The sequence below is a fragment of the Ochotona curzoniae genome, unplaced genomic scaffold, assembly GCF_017591425.1.
Source record: "Ochotona curzoniae isolate NIBS_2020 unplaced genomic scaffold, NIBS_Ocur_1.0 scaffold_3171, whole genome shotgun sequence".
Taxonomy (NCBI): Eukaryota; Metazoa; Chordata; class Mammalia; order Lagomorpha; family Ochotonidae; genus Ochotona; species Ochotona curzoniae.
The window spans coordinates 929,462-942,314 of NW_024467104.1; positions in this window are offsets into that span (position 1 = coordinate 929,462).

Consider the following 12,853-nt stretch of genomic DNA (forward strand, 5'->3'; position numbering starts at 1 on the left):
CCTACAGTACCGTGAAGATGACTCCACCCAGGGCCATCTGTGGACTCTCTCAGACGCCAGGCAGCAGCCAGACCCAAGAACACAGTGGGACCCTGGCCTCAGCAAACACTTGCCCCAGCCCATTGATCACGGAGCTTTATGAAGCTTCCCAATCTGTGCATTCTGGTGAGAGCCGACAGGCAGCACAGGTGGGGGAGGACAAGTCCTCTCCTCGGGAAGTCACCGTGGGAGTGAATTCAATCACCAACTCCCCCAAACCCTTAAAAAACCAGAACCTCTCACTCTCCAGCAGTCCTGCAGGACTCCAGGAAGGAGAGACAGACCTGAAGGCCCAGGTCATGCACACGAAGGACCTCCCATTGCAGGAGGAGTCAGAGGACTTGGCATTGGGCACTGTAGTTAAAGACCATGCCACTGACCACCACCTCCAAGACTGTGCCCCCGAGCCTTCCTCCACTATGGACATCATGCCGTTTCAGGGCACTGGGGCCAGATATGGGAGTTTATCAAGCATCAACTCCTTTACAAACATGGGCCCAGAGTGCAGCCCGGAGCCCCAGGAGCCGAGCAGGATCTGCAGCATGAGGCCCCCATGGGAGAGTGAGCTCAAGATGCTGTGCCCCACTGACACAAGAACCCCAGTACGGGGGCAGGATGGCAAATTTTTAGGCCAGCAAGCTGCCCATGCCCCTGGACAGTGCCACCCTGTCCAGGACATCCTGAGAAGAACATCGCTGCTGCAGCCCAACCAAGAAACCTCAGTCCCATGCAACAATTTGGGGAGCATGATAAAGAACTTAGTAAATAAATACATTCAAAAAATTAAAAAAGAAAACTGCATTCCCAGAACACCCTGTTGTGCATGCAAGAAGTTGTCAGCTGCAAAGGCACAGGTGACCCAAGAGGATAAAATGCTGCCATCCAATGCTTTCACCTCAAAGGCCTCCATAGAGATGCGTGCCTGCAAACACAAGGGGGTGCCCTTCTCGCCTAGGACTAAGGCAAAAACAACTGCAGTCCACTGCATCACCAAGCCACCTGCAGACGCCATGGCCAGCCACAGCTGCGCTCTCAAAAATAGATGGGTCCAAGAACCAGAGAACAAGCAGGCTGTGCCACCCAGGGAGGCTTGGTGCCCAGTCAGATCCTGCCAGCACCAGCCAAAAGCAACAGGTGCCTTAGGACATCCTGTTCATTGCCCCAGACACTGCTTGAGGCAGAAAAAAATTGCATGTAGCCATTCCCAATTTGCCTCCAACACATGTCAAAATCAACGCAACACTTCTTTGCCCTCGCAGAGAAGACTCTTTTAGGACAATAACTGCTAGACACTCCAAAAGATACACACTGTTCTTTTCATGTTTATTTCTTTATTCCTTTATTTATTTATTTTTGAGTTAAAACATTTTTATTGATGTTTCTTTTTAAATATTCACACAGTTCCTTTTTTTTGTTGCAAGGAAATATAAATATTTTCTCCTATTTTATTTATTTATTATTTATGTAGCAAAAATCTGTTCTTTAAATTTTTATACATATGCTTACAACAACATGATTAATTTATGTCTTTCAACATTTTGAAGTTGATACCATTTTTCATTTCCATATATTTTATTTAAATATTTATTTGCTTTTGCAGCTAAAATGCCTCTCATACTATTTTTATAAACATTCAAGTAATTTCATTATTTATTACTTTTTATAGTTATAAATCTCTTTTTTTTTGCTTTTCATAAATTCCAGTCCTTTATTTATGTATTTATTTATTTATTTATTTATTTATTTGTGCATTGTTTATCCATAACCCTCTCTTTTACTTTTTAGCACCAATAAAATTCAGTTATTTATACATTTATTTATTCATTTATTTTTGAAGTCCAAACAACATTTATTTCTCCATATATTTCAGTTATTTATGTATTTGTTTATGTATTTCTGGAGGTAAAACCTCATTTTTTCAGATACAAATCTTTATTTTCTTTTCATTCAATTCAGTTATTTATTATTCATTTATGTAGCCCTAACGTTCAACTTTATTTTATAGCAGCCATACAATAGTTATTTATACATTTATTCAGTTTCTTTTGAAATCCAAACTTTTCTTTTATTTGAGCTTTTTTAGAATACCCATATTATTTATTTATTTGTTTGTTTTTTTAATTTGATGTTATATATTTATTTTTAGAGTTAAACCCATTTTTGTTTACTTTAAAAATTCATACAGTTTATTGGTTTGTTTATATAACTCCTTTCCTTTTCTTTATTATGATTTATTTTAATACATTTAAGTTACCCCTGAAGTTGTGGTTTCTGTCTGTGCCGTGCTGGGGTATTGGGAAGCGGGCAGCATTCTCTCTCGCTGAGTGCAGTGTCTAGAAAGGGTGGGACGTGGATGAAAGCTGGACTGGGGTTGCACACTCCCCATTCCCCAGGTCCCTTGCTGCACCATAGGTCTTCACAATTTGGGATGCTTGGGACGAGCAAAGGAAGAGTCCACTGCAAAGGACCCAAGAGGGTCTTTGGTCCCACAGCCTGGAACTTTTTTATGACTGTAGCAAGGGGTTTCAGGACCAGCTTAGGGCTAAATGGCTTCACAAACCATCACTGGGTGGGGAAGTTGTAGTGCACAGACTCTGAGTCAGAGGTGGGAGAAATCTTGCTCTTATGGTCTGTCAGCAGGGAGCAAAGAGCCTTGCATCTTCCCAAGAAACCATCGGAGGAGGCCCAACTACTCACCCCTGTCAGACCACTGGGGGTAAGAGGTTGCAGGACCCACAGGCCTCCCCAGAGGATATGTCTTTTCCGGATGCTACAACCCAGGAGCCTGCTAGCTGGGCCCAGAAATGAGAGAGAAGCTGGGACACAAGAGGGGTTGGGACATGGAGCAGAGCCACTGGTGGTCCTAGAGGGTGATGCCCAGGTTGGGACCATGGGCCTGGAGCCTGCTGGATCCTCTGGCATCCAGCAAGACAGGCAAGGGGAGGGAAGCTGGGTGAGAACCACATGCCTCCTTCAGGAAGTGGGCCACAGTAGGTGATGGGGAGCATGAACATCCCCATGCAGGGGGCAGCAAGTCACCAAGCACTCTGCCCTCTCCATCCTGTCATCTATGACAATGCAGCAAGGTTAGAAATGACCCAGGTGCACACATTGCCATACCCCCTCCCAACTTCCTGACTTGGTATCACTGAGGGACGTGTGATAGGACCCTGCACCCAGATAGCATCCTCTCAGAGACGTCACCCAGTCCGTGCAAACGACTGCCTCACTGACACACTGAGCTGACCTAGCAAACATTTTGAACAGATTTCTAGGAAGCACAGTCAAAGCTGTGCCTTCTTCCTTCCCATCTGTGTAACCTGGATTACTGTGCTACTGCTTGACTTATTTCTCTTTAATTTCCAAGACATGAAAACTCAACTGATCCGAGTGGATAGAGTCTGTCTTGCATTCTGCCTCCACTCACCACCCACACATTTACCATTCGCCGGGCTTCATTGATTAGACTTCAGCTCAACTCAATTTCCTCCCCTCTACTGCCCCCTTCCCATATCCATGGCCCTTCTGCAACATTCTTCACTCAAGTTCAACCACACATCTGTTAGTGCATTTACATCCTTCATGAGCTAGTTTGTAGAAGAGGTCATTTAACTGCACAGCCTAATTTCTCCTTCAGGATTCTGAGTTTGGAGGAGGATGTGCAAACTGGGGTCCCAAAGCTTCCCCATCATGATGGGAAGACTGATTCCTCCTCAGTCCACCCAGTAGAGTGCTGCCTGAATTGAACTACACAGCCAGGTCTGCCTCCTGAAATCCATTTCCACAGCTTGGCTTCTTCCTCACCCCTGGGAGTTGGGGCCTTGAGTGCTCTGGCAATCCCCAGCCTTTTCAGCTGTCCACAAAGTTGATCTAGAGCTGGCCCATGTCAGGAGGATTTGGGGCAGGCCTCAAGAAATACAGTTCCTGCAGGAATATTTCAACTGGCTTAGAAGCCAAAACGTTGTCAGAGAGATGAGCACAAGGCTCGAAGGGCAGAGGGGAGGAAGAGGGAGAATGAGAAGGGGAGTAGGGGGTCTTGGAAGGGATGGCAATGGATTTAGTGAGCAGCTGGAGGGGGCATTCTTGGCTGGTGCACTGTAATACACTTCATATTTACAATGGCATGTGTTTAACTCACCAGCAAACGGTTACCACTATGTTAGGTAGAGAATCAACAATAAGTAGAGACATTTTTTAAAATCTGACTATTCCTAAGGATTATAGGAAAAGGTTGTAAACAATAATCAAATCTCAAAATGCAATATTGTCTAAGTTGCATTTCTTTCTTTTTTTTTAAAGAAATATCGTGGATTAGCTACTTACACATCAGGGATATCAGCAGAAACACATGTTTTTCTGTTATTTCACTAAACATAATTCTTATCAGTTTTATTGATTTTGTTGCAGAAAGACCATATTGAATTCCTTTTCATGGCTATGTAGTATCCTAGCCATGTTTGAAATTTAAGTTTCTGTGCTTTTATCCTATTTCTAATTTTAGGTTCATTTTTCTGAATGGTGTTCATTAACTTCTACTGATAATCAATTGCAACACCCAATAAACATTTTTAGCAATTATTTTCATTTTTTTGTATATTATTTACACTATATTAGTCACTCACTTATGGGTGATAGAGAGCCCAATTATCTATCTCTTACTTGCTGCTGCCTAGTGATGCTATTAGCAGGAGGTCGGAATCAGACACCGTTCCTCCCTGTGAGTTCCACTGAGGCCGTCACTATCCGGACTGTCCCAGCCTCCTGTGGTTTCATTCTGTGACCACTCTGAGGATAAATTCAGCTGAAGGAAGGCAAAAGGTCTTCTCTACATGTGGGTCTCACCTAATTGCAGTCTTTATCTACTATACAACAATCCTCTCCATATATGTACGGCCAAGATCTAGCTATGTTCTGCAGAATGACATGATGGTGTCTGTGTTTTACACCATTTTAATACCCATTCTGAATCCTATCATATACAGCTTGAGGAACAAAGATGTGAAAGAGGCCATGAAAATATTAGGGGGAAAATGGTGTAGGCAGAATTTAGTTCAACACTAAATATTAAATTTAAAAATAAAGCTGATTTCCTCATGTCTATGTATCAAAAAATTTGATAGAACTGTTTCACTGCAAAGAACATTTTTCTCTCCTCCAAACACTTCAAAATAGAGATCATCACTGATTCTCTGTTTGCACCTGTAGAAAAGTATGGACTGGACCACCTCAGTTATCGACTCTTGGTAATAATGCAGATCATACCCAGCTACACAAAATGACCAAATCAGGCAGCTCATCTAAGCTGACAGAGGACCCCCAGTGCCTCATCTGAAAATGGAAAGCAAGACAGGTTGAATAATACTTGAGGCCAGGCTTTAGAATAACAACTCAGGCCTGGGGGAAACTGAGGTAGATATCAAGACTGCTCAAGCAGTACCCTGAAAACTTTCTTCTCCACATCAAGGTCTCCAAGGTGACATCAAATGAACATCTCTGTCCATAGGAGAGGACAGAGTCTAATAGCATGGATCAATGTATACACTCGCCCCAATGGACACAGGATTAAGAACTGAAACACTTCTCTCTCCTATCTTCATTCCCATCATGACACTCTTCACCCTAATCACACACCCATAGGGCTCACCTTTGTACTCAATATCAAAATAATTTGTGAAAAAATTATTTGTAAAAGAAAAAGAAAATGTTCACCAAAACCTAGGAAAGATGGGGTCATCTGGAAGGTAAGCTACCTTTGGCCAAATCCCAATCCTGCTTTCTTCAATGCTTATTTCTGCTTTCTAAATGACAAATCTCAGAAGTTGGTATAGCATTCTAGGAAGATCTCACAGAGCTTTACACACTTTACCACAGTCACAATGAAAGAGCTCCACAGTTCCAATAAGACATATATGTACAGTTGGAGAGCAGAAATTTTATGCAGGTGAGCAGAGAAATCCCAAACAATTTAGCATGTGAGGGAGACCTGAACTTTGCATCAGAGAAGTCAGGGTGTCCTACTTCTGTAAAATTTAGCAGAAAACTTAAAAGGGAGACATGTAAACACAAGCATACAGTGAGCCACACCAGTGGCACAAGCTGAGCAGTCATAGACCAGCCCCTATTCCTGGATGCCTCAAAATTTTGGATTAGTCACTGTCAGAGGAACACATGTAAGAATGATGGTCTTTACCTGAGCTAATTTTGGGCTCCTGAGAGACCATTAAGCTCACTCTAATGGAGGAAAAGGGGCCAAAGCTAGAGCTAAGCACAGAGAAAGTTGCTCTCCTCTGTCCAGAAGGATTTTGTAGGCTACCCTTTATGAGAATCACCCCGGGCTCCTGAGTGCTGATCAGATGTATTACTGGACTCCATGGAGAATACTGGGCTGCTTATTTCCCACATGGAAGATCTAATAGGAAATGGCTGACCCTGGAATTCTGAGCCTTGGAGGGCAGTCAAATTTCCAGTGATCAGTGATGGCAATGCCTGCATCACCATGTACCTGGAGTCGAGCAGAGGGACTAGGGTTACAAAGAAGACAACACTCACTGGGTCATTCCTGCAAAGACAATGCTGCTTTATTGAAGTCTAGCCTGCCTTTTACACTCTCTGGTTCCTCCCAGTATTTTCCCAATGCTCAAGCAGCTCCTAAGACCCCTGGGGGCATCTTGATAAAAGTGAAGCAGGAACTTGTGCTTAAGCCAGGAGCTAAATGTATCAGGTCAAGATTGCACATCCTGTTACCCCTTGAAAAACAAGCTAGGCTGTGGAGTTAATCCTTGGGAGACCAGGCTCTGCATATCTCCCCTTTTTTGTTTTTTAATGGACGCCTGTCTTAGGTTGTCCAGCAGTCAGTTGATGCCTTACCCATCATGGGGAGCCCCACCTGGGGCATGTGGGATCCCTGTCTTAGGCTGGTCATCAGCTCTGCCAGATCTCACCCGTCTCTGGCTGCCCATCACACATCATAATCAACCAGACTTGAGCGCTAGGGTTTTCTACAGCCAAGGCCATCATGGCTGTCAAAGGATGACCTGCTCCTGGGCTTGTTGCCTGCCTATGTGGCAAAGAAGAGGAAACAGTACTGCAATCATGGCTATGACCATCAGTCCCAAGGCTAAGACTCCACTCCATTCCTTAAATATCCGTGCTGCCAGTCTAATGCCATTTAGAATAACTTCCCTCAACATGAGGGGCACCCGGGGCTCATTGATCTTAATAATTATGGTGGCAAGCTGATTGGTGAGATTCAAAAAGACATACTTAACAATGTACAAGTAATGTTGAAAATGCTAACATTCAAGAATCTCATAGTGCTACGATGTTGTATGTATACAAGACAGTTTTGCCAGGACAACACTGTAAGCTGAAGACCAAACAGTAAGAAAACATCATACGAACTTTTCCCCAGTGGAGGTGGAGAGTCTGGTCTGGCCAGGGCCTGTTAAAAGACCTCTCCAAAAATTATTTACCAGGAGAGAGAAAGGGGTCAGTCATGGCCTGTCCTATCTCGTTCATCTGCCAGTCAGTCAGTCACACACGCACTCAATTCAGAACAAGAACAACTTAACAATTCAAGACAAAGACAGAACTGGAGAAAGAGTATTAAAACAAAATCTAGTTTTTGTCCAGACAAAAATAATCCAAGTCCAACAATAATGACTAAACATATGCACAATCACTAAACACATCAGAACCGAGACATAGAACTCTTAAACCTTTTGTGACTTCTAACCTCTTCTTCAACATACTTTAACCTGGAGATATTTCGTAAAACAAGTACATAAGTTTATCTCATGCTTTAGGTTAATTTAACAGTAGATTTGGACCACTCAAGATCAGATTATTTTTGTTAAATTCAGTTATAGAACCCGTTTCTTCCTTCCTTCCTTCCTCTTTCTTTCTTTCTTTCTCTCATTCTTTCTTTGTTTCTTTCCTTCTTTCTTCTTTTTTTTCCAACCTTGCTTGAATTGCTTAATTCTCCAGTCAGCCTGTTCTGACCAACAGCATTCTCATTTCATGTAGAAGATCTTCAAGCTTGGTGACCTACTTATCCTGGGAGAAGGCTGAACCCAGTTTACCGTCCTTTTCACAGGATAAACTAAACACCAAGACCTAACCATATTTCAAAATAAATCTAAGACCTAACTATACTTCAAAATAAAACTCCCTCTCCTACCTGCTAGGAAAGGCTTACAATATGTCCGACTTACCTTAATCAGCTGGCCAGTCTCCCAGGAAGACCCTTCGCTGAATCCTTTCTTTCTTGATTTCAGTGGGACCTCCATCTGTTGGCGATGGCAATGCCTGCATCACTGTGTAACCTGAGTCTGAACAGAGGGACTAAGATTACAAAAAACACAACACTCACTGGGTCATTCCTGCAAAGACAATGCTGCTTTATTGAAGTCTAGCCTGCCTTTTATACTCTCTGGTTCCTCCCAGTATTGTCCCAATGCTCAAGCAGCTCCTAAGACCCCTGGGGGCATCTTGATAAAGGGGAAGCAGGAAATTGTGGTTAAACCAGGAGTATCAGGCCAAGATTGCACATCCTGTTTTGCCTTGAAAAACAATCTAAGCTGTGGAGTTAACCCTTGGGAGACCAGGCCCTGAAATTGCGCAGGCAGTTGGAACATGGCCCTGGGTATCCTTTGTGACCATCATTGCTGAAGTGTCCACTGCTTTTGCAGGGAAAGCACTTGAATTCCCCAGGGGTCTTGCTAGGACCAGGAGAACATACATCCTGTTAGCCCCTGCTCTGCTATGGGACACCCTCCTTATCTGTGATAAAGATCATGTGGCCACTTTTAAAAGGATGTCCAGGGTGCTCTCTGGTCCAGCTACAAGTCTCCGGGGCTTTTTCACAATATTCATGGCAATTAAGAGCCTGTAATTTATAAATCACTGGTTAGAGCCTTAATGGAGCAAACTTCAATCTTCCTCAGACATTCTCAGAATGTGGGGGATTTCTCTGTTGCCCTGACCTGTTAGGAATTTGTTCAAGTTACATAAACCAAAGCATGTTATTTTAGCAATCTTACACATGCCTGAGTATACATGAGGCAGTTTGTTTTAAATGGCACTGAAAAAAATTACCAGATCTCTTTGAAAGTAATTGGTCCATTTTTTTTTCCCCATGGAGTATAATGTGTCTTCCAATTGGCATATGTAACTTTGATTAGTTTCTGCTGGTCTTTATTGTGTCATTCACTTGATACCATTGCAGTTGCTTTCCTTCCATTTTGTTCCAGCCAGAGCCTATGGCGTTTCCATAGGCCATATTAATCATTCTGCTGGGTTTCAAGTCCTATACACGAGACCTACTATAGCCAATCAGTGCCATAATCAAATATTGCTATTTTAAACAGAACCCTGACACTCCATTTGTTATGCAAACACCAAACACCACAGAAGACAGAGGAAAAACAGCTTTTCTTTATTCTACTTTTTCCCCCCTGTGGACTCTCATTTGTGCTCATCTCTCATGCTATAGACAATGATCTTCAGCCCTGATATATATTGGAATTCCTTCTGGACCTAATTCCTCATTTCCTAATAATACAGTTTCTTCTTCCTTGGGTGAAAATGATCCTCATTCATCACAAAGACTTGCAAGCCATGTGGCTTAACATACTCAGGAAGAGCCAGGATCTACCATGTAGTAGGACTGTTTAATGGACGGTGTGGAACATAAACTTAATATGGATGATTAGTCATGTCAGCTGATGTAGTTGCCACCATCACAATAGCTGACACTGCCAGAGAGAATGCTTCAGGAGTTAGATCTTGCCCTTCTTCTGCACCACATCCCGGCTTGTTGTGTATGCTTTTTAACTGAACCTGTGTAGAGAGTTTTGCCTTTTAGTTGTCTGACAGCGTACTTCTATCGATATAGTAAATTTTTTCTCTCCTCCTCCAGTAGCTCCAGATTGAACCAGATACTCTCGCTCATGGCAATATCACAGCCATTAAACTGGAACCACTGTTCTTGCAAATGTGAAAATATAAGTGCATAGCCTCACACCCAGATCTTAACATTTCCCTTGTTCCACTGGGCATCTTCAGAATGATACGAAAGAGCTTCTGGTTCTGTTTGAGAGCTATAAAGGGTTTCAATAACATGTTTAAGGTTAAACAATGCAAAACCTGTTGAAAAGAACTGCTATGATAAAAAGGAGCATTGCAAGGTTTATTATATAGGGGAGACCCATCACATTAAGGCATTCATATAAATGCTTAATAAATACACAAACTTTTCTCAGAAGATAAGGGAGTGAACCAATGAAGACCAGAATAAATATACCATAATGAGGTTTATGGAGACATCCAAAAGAAAGAAAATCAGTAACATGAATTTGTTATATGAGGCCCTGATTGGGTGCCAGATATCAGCATTGCTTGAAGAGATAATGAGAAGATGCTTAGCAGAGAAATTATATGATTAAACTACACTGGAGCCATCATCCATGCTTTTAGGATGATACACCTTGCCCAAGAAGATACAGATTTTTATATCCCAAAAGGGACAGGATGACAAAACTCTTGTTACAAAGCCCAGGATACACAGCCTGGAGAGACCAGGCAGGGATTAAAGGAAGGGGAGGAGAAGCCATCACCTCGGGAAGTTACCATGGCAGACAATGTAGTAGGCAACTCCCAAAACACTCAAGTGAATCTTTTAGAATCTCTAACAACCAACACCATTCCCACTGCACAGACACAAGAAGCAGATCTGAAGGCCCAGGTCACACACAGAAAGTCCTCCTGGTGGAGCAAGCGTCAGAGGACTTGGCAATGGGCACCATTCTTCATTATCTTGCCACTGCACCAGCTCTAAGTGTGTGCCCCACAATTGACCCTTACGGCCGACATCTTGGCTTTTCAGGCCACTTGGGCAAGATCTGAGAGAACCTCAACTTCACAGGGGCTAAGAGACATCCTATCAGGAGCAGAGAGGAGCCCAGAGCAGCAGAAGCAGAGGATCCTGAACGTGAAACTCCAATAGCAGAGTGACCAAAATGCTCTCTCTGACTTACAAGATGATGTATGCAGGAGACTCAGACTAGGGGTGCAAGAAGGAAGGTTTGTAGGATAGAACGCTGCCCATGTGTTTGCGCTGTGCTACACCCTGCCCAGGACAAGCTACCTATAGAGTGTCTAACAAGATTAACCTCGCTGCTGCAGCCTAACAAAGCACAGTCATCCCAGCCAACCATCCAGCGAGCAGGATAAGGAACTTCCTGAAGGTTATATTCCCACAAACCAAAAAACAGCAAAATTTCTCACCAGCAGCCTGTGCCCCCAACAGTGGTTGAGGCAGACATTGATTCTTTGTGGGCCTTAGAGAACCCCAGGACAGGGTCCCCTGAGAGGGGAAAATGCTATGTCAACCTAGACTTTTATTCTGGGAGGAAAATTCATACAAAAGCATTCCCAGGCCTCGGTGGAGGTGTGTTCCTGCCAGCACAAGGGAGCTCCCTGCTACCCCAGGCCAAATGGAAGGATGGTGGATGTGCTTTGCATCACCAAACTACCAGCACAGTCTGTGACAGGTCACAACTGTCCTATTAAGGGCATAAGGGACGAAGACCCAGAATAAAACCAGGCTTTGCCACCCAGGGAGCCCATGTCCACATCCAGACCCTGCCAGCACCAGCTAAGGGCAGCTGGTCAGGGCAACCAGTTCAGGGCAGCAGGTGCCTTGGGACACTCTGTCCACTGGCCCAGGTACTGCTTTCCCGGGAGAAATCTCCTGTCTGGCCATTCCCAATATGCTGCCCCTTATATCTGCCCAGGTGAGCACAACTTTATTTGTCCCTGAAGAGAAAACATTTCTTGGCCACTAAATTCTAGGAAAGACCAAAGTACACACTTTTTTAATGTATGCAATATTTTTATTTATGTATTTATTGAATAAAAACTCTTCACCTATATTTCTTATATTTATCCGTACACTCAAGTATTTACTTATTCATTTGTTTTGGAGATTTTGTTGTTGTTGTTGCTTTATTTTTTAGATGTCCATATAATTTATTTATTTTTTAGGGACAGGGAGATTTCATGCTTCCCTCCTTTGTTTTCTTTTCACATGCTATACAATTCTCTTATTTATTGAATTATTATTAGATTGTTACTTTCATGTTATTTATTATTTATATAGTTACTATAGATTCCAAACCTCTATTTATGTTTTTAAATGTCCATACACCTGCAGTATTAATTCATTTATTTTCAGAATTAAAATCATGCTTTTTTATTGTTTTATGATATCATTCCAGAGGCTCTGGGATTTCCTGTCCCCATTCCCCATGTAACCTCTCCTCCTCCTGTTTCCACTCTAGTATTACAGGGTCAGCGCGTCCTTCATGAACAGTCCTAAGTCCATCCCATTATTAAGGAGTTTTCCTGCTTTGTAGCATAGGCAATATCATAGAGTCCAGCATCCTACTGTCAGGATGTGTTCAGCAGTGAGAGGTGAGGGTCTCCACTCAGAGCTCAGTCACCCTGGCCGCAGATGGCAGATTCCTGTGCACTGGTTGGCTCGCCCTTCAACTGTAAAAATCCACCTAAGCCTCTACCTCTTGCATACCTATTTCAGCTCTGCAACTGCCTGACATTGTTCTGTTTCCTATTGTTTTTTTGAAGATCCTTTCCCTCAACTTAGTACATTACTGTTTTCTGTTTTAACCAAACCATCTCTTACCATCCTGTCTGAAATCTCATCCATGCAGAGACTATACCTTTGGTTCTCATAGTTGTTACTGCCTTCTGAAACAGTGTGTATTATCCATACCTTGTCAGCATGATAAAATAA